Genomic DNA, 11,072 nt, shown 5'->3' with positions numbered 1-11,072 from the left:
GGGCGGGGCCGCCTTGTACTCCCAACCACCCCGAGACCCTGGTGGCTCTCCTCGCTACGGGATCGCCCTGGCCTTTCCCCTGACCTTACCTGTGACCTGCCGTTAACCTTGTGTGGCCCGTCCTGGTCTGGGGCACACCCCCTGCTCCAGCCCCCTAGTCCACGGCTCCAGCTTTGAGCATCACCCCTCACAGGGGCTTTTCCGACCTGGAGGCTCCTGCAACACCTTCCGGGGTGCTATCTTTTCTGTTTGTTTATTTGCACTTGTTTATCCAATTAGCATCAATCTCCCCAACTAGACTTTAGTGACTTGAGGGTAGAATAAAGTCTGCTTTGCTCTGTATACTGAAAAAAAATGTCCAACCTTAAAGCTGAGAGTTATGTTTTATTGGGGGCATTACTGAGGACTTAAGCTGGTGAGATAGCCTCTCAGATGGCTCTGAGGGACTGTTCAGAAGAGGAAAGGGAAGAGCAAGAATGTAAAGGAGTTTTTTTCAAAAACAAACAAAAAAACAGATAGTCAAACATCAAAAGATTACTGCTAATTAAAAAAACCCAGACATCTCAAGTAAATGAATTTAGTACTTTTCCGTTTATGAGAAGATGCGACAGTCTGAGCTTAGTGAAATCGTTCCTTTGATACGCACCCTAACTATCTAGGGCCAGTGTAGTGTGTTCTCCATTCTGAATTCCTCAGGGTGCACAGTCGGGGATGGCTGCAGTGGCTGAGGGCTTGATGGCCTCAACGTCTTTTGTTTACTAATATGGCAGGCAGCATTCTTTGTCCACGGCTCCCCGCGTTAGTCAGCATTCTCCAGAGAAATCGAACCAACAGGGTGTGTGTATATATAGAGAGATTTATTTTAAGGAAATGGCTGTGAAAACTAATAAAGGGAAACCTGTTTTAAATGGAGTGGGAAGGCCAAAAGGGAGAGCTCTCACCCTGTCCACCCAGACACAGCCTGAAGGTAAAGACGTGTCACCAAGTGCCTCTGCCCTGTGGCCGCTCAGGGTCAATAACAGGAAAAACTGTTGATTACAGATCCCAACAGGAAGAATCATCAACGGGAAAGAATCCTCAATTACAGGCCTCAACAAGAAAGGTGTTCTTTGTATCTCCCACGAGAAATCAATTACCCAAGCTACTCAGCCAATGAAAACCAGTCATCACTTTCAACTCTCACTTTCCTCCAATGGACTTTAGTTCAAAACAACCCCTCCAGGGACTTCCCTGGTGGTCCAGTAGTTAAGACTCCATGCTCCCCCAATGCAGGGGGCCAGGGATTGATTCCTGGTGGGGGAACTGAGAGCCCGAGCACTGCAGCTAGAGAAGCCAGTGCGCCGCAACAAAGACCCAGCACAGCCAAAATAGATAAATTTTTTAAAAAAAGAAAACCCAAAACAGCTTCTTCCTTCTAACGTTCTTTTCCTTTCTTTGTTGGATTTGTCTGTGGCTTTTGCGGTAGCCAGCTTGTCCTGAATTGCAATTCTTTGCTGTTCCTGAGTAAACCCATTTTGCTGGTAAAACTACAGGGTGTTTTATTTTTTAGGTTAACAGGGCTCACACAATCGTGGAGGGGCAAGACCAAAATCTGCAGGGTAGGCCAGAAGCAGGAAGCCCAGGGCAGAGTTCTGTTGGCAGAATTCCCTCTCCCTCAGGGGAGGTCAGTGTTTGTTCTCTGCAGGCCTTCAGCTGAATGGATGAGGTCCACCCACCAGTCCACTGATTTAAATGTTAATCTCATCTAAAAAACACCCTCACAGAAACATCGAGAATAATGTTTGACGCCAAATATCTGGGCACCATGCCCCAGCCAAACTGACACATAAAATTGACCATCACATTCCCCATTGTTTCTCGACGCGTACTTAGCAGGATGCACAATGCCAGTCATGTCACGGACATTCACTAAGAATGTGCTAAAACAATGAAAGAATGAATAATTGAAGCTTTGAAGGTTGAAGATTTAAGGAATAAGAGCAGATAGTTTGCGGATAGTTTGGACCAACCTTCCTGCTGAAAATAACTAGAAATGCTGATTAAAACAGTTTAAATACATCTAAAAAGCATTGGAGAGCTGACAACATAGCAAGGAACATTAGCCCCAAATCTCTCCTCACGCACACACGGGGGAAAGGTGGCTGCCTGCAAACCATCAGGAGAGCTCTACTCTGAACCAATGCTGCTGGCACCCTGACCTCCAGCCTCTAGATCTATAAGAAAATAGATTTCTGTTGTTTAAGCACCCAGTCTGTGGAATTTTGTTTTGGCAGCCCAAGTGGACCAATACACCAAGCATACTAGGGAGCAAGGTGCCATGAGGTCAACACAACAGACAGTGGATAAACTCAGGTGCTGGCATTTTCAGGCCCACTTAATGCCATATAACTGTGCCTACTATGACCAAGGAAATAAGAGCCAAGCTTGAAAATATCTACAGGGAAGAAAAAACTAACAAAAGTGACTAAGCAGATTCTATAAAGAACCTGAGGGAATAAAATTTATGTTTCAAGACAGGACAAGAAAAAAACATTTTTTTTATGTGGACCATTTTTAAATTCTTTATTGAATTTGTTATAATATTGCTTCTTCTTTTCTTTCTTACTTTTTTAAAAAATGTATTTATTTTTGGCTGTGTCAGGTATTAGTTGAGGCACGTGGGATCTTTCCTTGCGGCGCCAGCCTCTCTCTAGTTGTGGCACGCAGGCTCCAGAGCGCGTGGGCTCAGTACTTGCTGTGCGCGGGCTTAGTTGCCCTGTGGCATGTGGGATCTTAGTTCCCCGACGAGGGATCGAACCCGCGTCCCCTGCACTGGAAGGCAGATGGACGACCGGGGAAGTCCCTGCTTCTGTTCTCTATGTTTTGGTTTTTTGGCCACGAAGCATGTGGGATCTTAGCTCCCTTACAAGAGAGCAAACCCACACCCTCTGCATTGGAAGGTGAAGTCTTAACCACTGGACCTCCAGGGAAGTCCCAGGACAAGAAAATTTAAGCATAACATACTTCCTGCCCATACTGGGCCCTCTGTAATGTGCATCTGCATTACACATTAACCAGACCTCCTCAAAGGCAGGAATGCCTGCTTGACTGTAAACATCAATTTTTTTCTACTTCTGACGCCAGCAATGTCACTCCTTAGAAGATTAATTTTTCCTTCCTAATTCTGTAAGGGTTCATAGTGACCTACTGCTTGCCTGTACATGCAGATCTGGCTATATATCTTTAGTAATGTTTATGTAAAATTTCAGTGTGTCGTTTTGATGTACGATCCTTTGTCTCAAAAATGTATCTGACTGTGCCTTCAACCTCTAACAGGTGGAACAGTCCTCAGAGATTTCTGAAAGACTCTCTCCCAGATTATAATCCTCAGGTTGGCTCAATTAGAATTCTCTATTTCCTCTTTAGATCGGTTATTGATTAATTTTTTTGTTGAAAAACCAAAAAGAGCTTTTAGAAATTAAAAATATAATATTTAAAATTTTAAAGCCTAGGGACTACCCTGGTGGTCCAGTAGCTAAGACTCCATGCTTCCAATGCAGGGGGCCCGGGTTTGATCCCTGGTCAGGGAGCTAGAACCTGCATGCTGCAACTAAGAGTTCGCATGCTGCAACTAAAGACCCTGAATGCCACAGCTGAAGATCCTGCATGCAGCAACGAAGATCCCTCATGCAGTAACTAAGACGCGGCGCAGCCAAATAAATAAATAAATATTTTTAAAATAATAAAATAAAATTTTAAAGCCTAATGAACAGGTTCAACAGATTAGACACAGGAAAGAATTAGTTAACTGGAGGATGTCAGAGAATTGATGCAAAATGTGGTACAAACAGACTAAAGGGAAATTACAGGTGAGACTAAGAAACATGGAAAATAGTGAGTTCTAGTAGACATTTCACTGGAGTTCCAGAAAAGGGGAAGGTCAGAGGCCACAATTAAAGAGAAAATGGCTGAGAATTTTCTAACACTGATGAAATACACCAACCCTCAGATCCAAGCTGGATAAATTAAAGGAAGTTCACATCTGGACTAATAACAATGAAATTGCAGAATACCAAAGAAACAGGAAATTTCTTTAAAAAGTCAGATTACTTTGAAAAGATTGATATCTGGGGCTTTCCCTGATGGTGCAGTGGTTAAGAATTCGCCTGCCAATGCAGGGGACACGGGTTCGAGCCCTGGTCCGGGAAGATCCCACATGCTGCAGAGCAACTAAGCCCGTGCGCCACAACTACTGAGCCTGCACTCTGGAGCCCTCGAGCCACAACTACTGAGCCCACGTGCTACAACTACTGAAGCCCGCGCGCCTGGAGCCCGTGCTCCTCAACAAAGACAAGCCACCGCAATGCGAATCCCACGCACCGCAACAAAGAGTAGCCCCTGCTCGCCGCAACTAGAGAAAGCCCATGCACAGCAATGAAGACCCAACGCAGCCAAAAATAAATAAATAAATTTAAAAAATAATAACAATGGGAACTATATTCAATATCTTATAATGACCTATAATGGAAAATAATCTGAAAAAGAATATATATATATATAATATATATATATATATATATATATCACTGAATAACTTTGCTGTACACCAGAAACTAACACAATATTGTAAATCAACTATACTTCAAAAAAAATTATCTTTGTACTTTAAAGGGGTAAATTGTTCTAATGTCTTTTTGTTGCTCCAGAGAAGGGTAAAAGTAATGATTATTTTCAGTCTTTGATAAATTAAACATGCATATTGTAATTTCTAGGGTATTCACTAAAAAAAGAGAGTTCTTAACTTTCCTATTAGTAGAAGAAAAAATCAACTAATTCCATAGAGCGCTGGTGTCTCTCCTTCATATAAGGACTCCAGTCCTACTGGATCAGGGCCCCATCCTATGACCTCATTTAACCTTAATTGACTAGCTAAAGGCTCTATCTCCAAATACAGTCACATTTTGGATTAGGGCTTCAACATATAGATGGGGGAGTAGTGGAGGGCACATAATTCAGTCCATACCACCAAGGTCTTTCACAAAAGTCAGGATGGTGTTTGGAACAGATATTGTTGGTACCCCACCCATGTGCCTTCAACATTCACTGATCCCCAGCCGGCCAGCCCAGGGATTCCAGAGTCCCAGTTCTCTGGGACTCTGGGAGAGTTTTCTCTGCCCCTGATGCTGGCCCAGTGCAGCATCCCCAGGAGCACCTATCTCTGAGGCTGCCCGGCTGCCGAAGTTCCCCAGAGGGATGCACTCCAGTCACCCAAACACCCTTTTCTGACCTCCTACCTCATTTCCCTACCCCCACAAAAGCTTTCCAGTGTCACCCTCATGTAAGCTGCTTGCACTTTTACCTTGTCTGCTTCTGAGGGAGCCCAGCCCCAAGACAGCGGTTGCTGTCACACAGGAGGGAGGGTGTTGTAACAGGGAGGAAAGTACACGGTTTCTGGCGCACTGGCCATGCTGTATTTCTTGACCTGGGGGGTGATTTACAACACAAGTATTCACTTTATAATTATTTATTAAGTGGTACACATGTGTTTTCTTGCAATTTTCCATATGTATATTGTATTTCACAATTTTAAAAAGCAAAAATGAGCAGATGAAAATCTACAAATGGTAGCAGATGAGCTAATTAACACTTCAGAGGACAGTGAGGAGAATTTTTTAATTTTCTAAAGGTCATGGGGCACCTGAATCACAACATCTGTCTAAGGTGGCACGGTAACATGCAGAGTGAAGGCCTGTTATACCCTATCTTTATCTGTGGTCTAGCCACTTTAACTTCATGCCATGAACAGGAAAGTTTTCATCAAAACTATGCCACCACTAGTTAAGGTTTTGCTGAAATTACTTTCAAGAGTGAATTTTATCAAGCCAATTTAAGTTCTGACCTCATTGAAATGGTTTATATTTTTTCAATTTTCATTTGAATGAAATTATTTTCATCACATCAGTTTAACTCTGCAGTCCATTTTTTTTGTACACATAACGTTTTGCTGGCTATGCACCTACTGCTATGAATGCTCTCCTGGAGCATTATTTCTACCAAGTCTAATTTTCCTGAATCAAATATAAAGATCTAAATTTCATCATGTACTTTTTCAGCCAATGTCATTTTAAAAATCTGTGTTGATATTTGAAACAGAAATATTACTTATTAGATAAAAGGCTAATTGTTCGTATGTGTTTGTTCATCCATGAGAAAATGTCCTACATTGCTCTGTGGTGGAAGATGGGTTCATGGCCTTGCTAACTCAACCCTTCCATACATTTCCAGATACTCTCACCTTTGAGTCAAACATCCTGCTTTGTGGCATCCTGCCCTTGCAATCTCTTGGTGTTCCTTTCCTCTGGCTTCTTCCTCTTTTGCAAATGGCTTTCCCTCCCTGTGTCCTGAGGTCATCCTCCTGAGGAGGGCTCCAACCCCCCTCTCTCAGACCCTGTCTGCTCCTCTGTCTGTGGCCTGCCTTGTGCGTGTGTACATGGGCACATGTGTACCTCAACCGAATTGTCCACTCTCTATGGCAAGCCCCAGGCTCACTCCTCACAGCACAGCCACTGCCGTGGAGCCTGGGGCACTGGGTTTGGGGTGGCAGAAGTGGCTGGCGTGGCGGGGGTGACTACTGGCAGCATATTTGCACCTCACCTCTCCCTGCGACGCACGTGATGCGCTACTGACACAGAATGAGTTGCGTGAGCTGCTGCAACGTGGAAAGTTAAAACCGTGTTGGACCACAGTGTGTGGGAGCGTGAAGGGTGCCCAGTGGAGGCTCCATCAACACTCCACAGGGACTCAGCCGATGATGTAACTGGGCGTTTGCTGTGTACCAGCCACCTCCCCAAACACTTGTGAAGTGCGAGGCTCGAGGAAGTCTCACAAGCAGGGAATAGGACTTCCCTGACAGTCCAGTGGTTAGGACTACATGCTTTCACTGCCGACGGCCTGGGTTCAATCCCTGGTGGGGGAACTAAGATCCTGCAAGCCGTGGGCCACGGCCAAAAAAAAAAAAAAAAGGAAGAAGAAGAAGAAGAAGCAGGGAGGACTTCCCTGGTGGCGCAGTGGTTGAGAGTACGCCTGCCGATGCAGGGGACACGGGTTCGTGCCCCGGTCCGGGAAGATCCCACATGCCGCGGAGCGGCTGGGCCCATGAGCCATGGCCACTGAGCCTGCGCGTCCGGAGCCTGTGCTCCGCAATGGGAAAGGCCACAACAATGAGAGCCCATGTACCGCAAAAAAAAAAGCAGGGAAACTAAAGCCCAGGAGGGTGATTGCTCGCCCAAGGTCACACAGCTGTAAAATGAGTCAGGATTCCACCTCAGGAGTCTTCAACACCCTCCCACCTCAAAGTCTGCAAAACCACTCCCCAGGTGGGTCTCCGAATCAGACACTACTGGGGGCCAGACACCAGTAACCCTTCTGCCCCACCCACTTCCCAAGAGGGTGGTCAGTTTTCAGGGGGGCCTCGGAGGTCTGCATTAGCAGGAGCCCTCCCTGTCCTCCGGGTTGCACCTGTCTTGCGGGGTCCTGCCACCCACCTCAAGGCGCTTGAGGCCTCTGCCCACGGCGGGGCCCTCTCCTCCGAGGGCCTCCTGCTTTGCCGCTCTCAGCACAGTCCTAACTGCAAGAGCAGAGTGGGTGAGAGTGCCCACGACTGACTCCTTCCCAGCCGGGGCATGAGTGTTCCTGCTTTCCCACCCACGCAGCCCCTCCTTCACTCCCCCACTCTGGTGTCCAGCTCCCTTCCTTCAGCCCCCGTGTTCCCTTGCCTGTCTCCAGACAGAGGCCTCCATCAGGTACCAGCAGAGACCCTTACTCTGGGACTCAGCCACAGACCTGCCCGGGTAAAGGGTGGAGGCTCTTTTCTAGGGAGTGTGGACAGATGGGAGCTTCCCCTCCTTCCGAGGCCGGGCTTACTTGCCACGGGAGAGCCAGCATTGCTCCAGTTGGTGTAACTCCGGAATTATTGTGAAGGAGAACCTGGCTTACATTTCAAGAGCTTCCACCTTGACCCCCAATATATTTCTTATCCAAAGCCTCTCTCCTTGACAACAGAGGAGGGTTCCAGGTCCTCCAAACACCAAGTTTGAGTGTAGGAGCTGTGGGCAGCTCTGGGCCAGAGAGCCAGGACTGGGAGGGGGCAGAGGGGAGCCCCAAGTGTCCCCTCCATGCCTCCACCGGGTGGGCCTGATGTGAACGGTCCTGAGAATGATGACGATGGGCTATTGTCTTGTAGGAGCCGAGAGGGGCAGTGCAGAAGCAGGAGCCTGGCCCGGAGGCGGCCATTGAGGGCCACAAGCCTCTGAAGGCCCAAGCACACCTGGGCCTGGAGGTATGGCAACGAGCGGAGGGGCGGGGCCGCTCTGGGACGGGGCGGGGCGGAAGCCTGGGCAAAGCAGTGGGTGCACGGGGTATGATCAGGGAGTGGGCGGGGCAGGTCAGTGGGCGGGTCTTCGAACATGTACGTGGGCGGAGCGAAGCTCTGACTCAAAACCTACATTAAATGGATTTTGTCTCTGTGACTCTGGAACTTTCTGGGGGCATCCGTGAGGTTACAGCTTTACCTAAAATAGGGTTTCTTTCTACAGCGTAAGAACAACTGGCACCTTGGCTGTGAATTCTTGGTGAGTCAACATCAAATATATACCCAGTGTGAATCTGTGCTCAGCTGTTAGTTTCTATTTACTTCTTGACAGCAGGGGAGAGAAGTAAGAGTTAACTGGTGTGTGCAAAGTGCCTGGCTTTGGGGGAAATACGGTCAGTCCCTTTTTAGTTCCTCAGTCTATTTTTATTTGAGCATCAGAGAAAGAAACTTGAGAAATGCTTTTCCATAGTCAATGGCTTAAAAAGATTCCTTGCATATCACCCGGCAACGTCAGATATTCCTTCTGTCCTCCATCTTCCATAGTAGGGGACACCCCACAATGGTCTTCTGGGCCAGAGGCCACTGCACAATGCCACACGGATGCAGCACAAACTTCATAATGAGCTCTGTGCTTCAGAAATGATACCAGTGTCTGGCAGTTCCTCAAGCACTCATGATACTTACTATATGACCCAGCAATTCCACTACTACCTGTGTACCCAAAAGAAATGAAAACACACGTCTACACAGAAACTTGTACAAAAATGTTCACAGCAGCATTATTTACAACAGCCAGAAGGTGGAAAAGCCTAAATGTCCATCAGCTGAGGAATGGATGAACAATATGTGGTCCATCGGTACAATGGAATACTATTCAGTCTTAAAGAGGCAGGAAATTCTGACACATGCTACAACATAGATGAACATTGAAGACGCCCTAGGTGAAATAATTTAGTCACAAAAAGATAAATACTGTATGATTCCATATGCGATCCCTACAGTAGTCAAATTCATAGAGGCAGAAAGTAGATTGGTGGGTGCCAGGGGCTGGGGGGAGCAGAATGGGAAGATGTTGCTTAATGAGGACAGAGTTTCTGTTTTGTTTTGTTTTTAATATATCTTAAGTATGTGTTGTATTTCTTTTTTAAATTAATTTATTTACTTTTTGGCTGCGTTGGGTCTTCGTTGCTGCATGCGGGCTTTCTCTAGTTGTGGCAAACAGGGGCTACTTTTCGTTGTGATGTGCATGCTTCTCTGCGGTGGCTTCTCTTGTTGCAGAGCATGGGCTTCTAGGCGCACGGGCTTCAGTAGCTGTGGCTCGTGGGCTCTAGAGCGCAGGCTCAGTAGTTGTGGCGCATGGGCTTAGTTGCTCCACAGCATGCGGGATCTTCCCGGACCAGGGCTCGAACCCATGTCCCCTGTATTGGCAGGCGGATTCTTAACCACTGCACCACCAGGGAAGTCCGAGAGTTTCTGTTTTACAAGATGACAGAATTCTGGAGATGGATGGTGATGGTAGCTGCGTAACAATGTGAATGTGCTTGATGCCACTGAACTGTACACTTAAACATGGATAAAATGGTATATTGCATGTTGTGTATATTGTAGCACACTTTAAAAAGGAAAACAAAACCAAACCAGGTCTATGCTGCCACACTGACCAGCTCCAGCAATGGAAGCCACAGGCAGGACATCTGACCATGAAGGTCTCCCTGAGCCCTTGTTTCCTTGGTGTGTGGTGGGAACCCTTCTCCTTTTGGCTTGTGAAATAAACACCTCTGGTGGAGACACTCCAGGCACTGTTGGGTGGGCCTTATTTTATCCTAAGGCAGGAATATGGAAATCCATATGTGGATATAATCCTCTTAGGTAGTTACTTTTATTTGGGAGGTCCAGCAGAAGGAGGTATCCTGCTTAACTAGGTAATGGTCAAGTGGATCTCAGCTGATTGGGACCATGGAGTCAAGAGTTGGAGATGGGAAGAAATTCCTCTGAGCTTTTTGGTTTCGTTTTTGCAAGGGTAGGATTGGGGACAAAATTCCACCTCCTGCATATTTTTCCAGTGTCCACTTTCCATTATTTTATCTTAGTCTTTTTTTTTTTTAATAGTGGCTTCACCAGTACATAAACCAACTAATCAATAAGCAATAGGTGTTGTAAACTAAACTAGCATTCCAAAGTAAACCCGTTTTTAGGTAGGTCCAAAGAAGTGCAAATTACAACGATAAAAATCTTAAACAATTGCTTTTGTAATTCTTCTTCCTTTATCTCTCCTCTGCCCCCACCCCCCAAGTGGGGCCTAAAGCAGTTCCCTGCCCACGAGCAGAGGGCTCTCTCCAACGTTGGGTGGAGGGATGGCATGGGAGAGGCTAGGGCCGCGGGCCTCCCAGCCGCTGGACGCCAGTTCTTCAGCGAGCCTCACGATGAAGCCCCCAGGGTGGCGTCTCCGGAGAGTGAGCGCCACCACGCCGGCGCGCGCCGCGTGCAGCTGCCTGGATTCCGCGCGTAAACGATCGCGCACCTAGTCAGACACCCAGCGCAGAAGACAGGCCCCTGCCTGGCGCCCACTGCTCCCTAGACCCGGAGAGAAGCCTGGGAGCTGGAGGGTCCCCACCTGGTCCTCTCCCCCAGCACCTGCAGACACTTGCACGGACGCACACACAAGCACCTGCAAAAGTACACAGGAAGAGGTGCGCAGACGCACGCACACACGCACACAGAG

The sequence above is a fragment of the Neophocaena asiaeorientalis genome, unplaced genomic scaffold (assembly GCF_003031525.2).
Source record: "Neophocaena asiaeorientalis asiaeorientalis breed wild unplaced genomic scaffold, Neophocaena_asiaeorientalis_V1.1 scaffold30, whole genome shotgun sequence".
NCBI classification, from domain to species: Eukaryota; Metazoa; Chordata; class Mammalia; order Artiodactyla; family Phocoenidae; genus Neophocaena; species Neophocaena asiaeorientalis.
Note: the sequence above shows the minus strand (reverse complement) of the source record.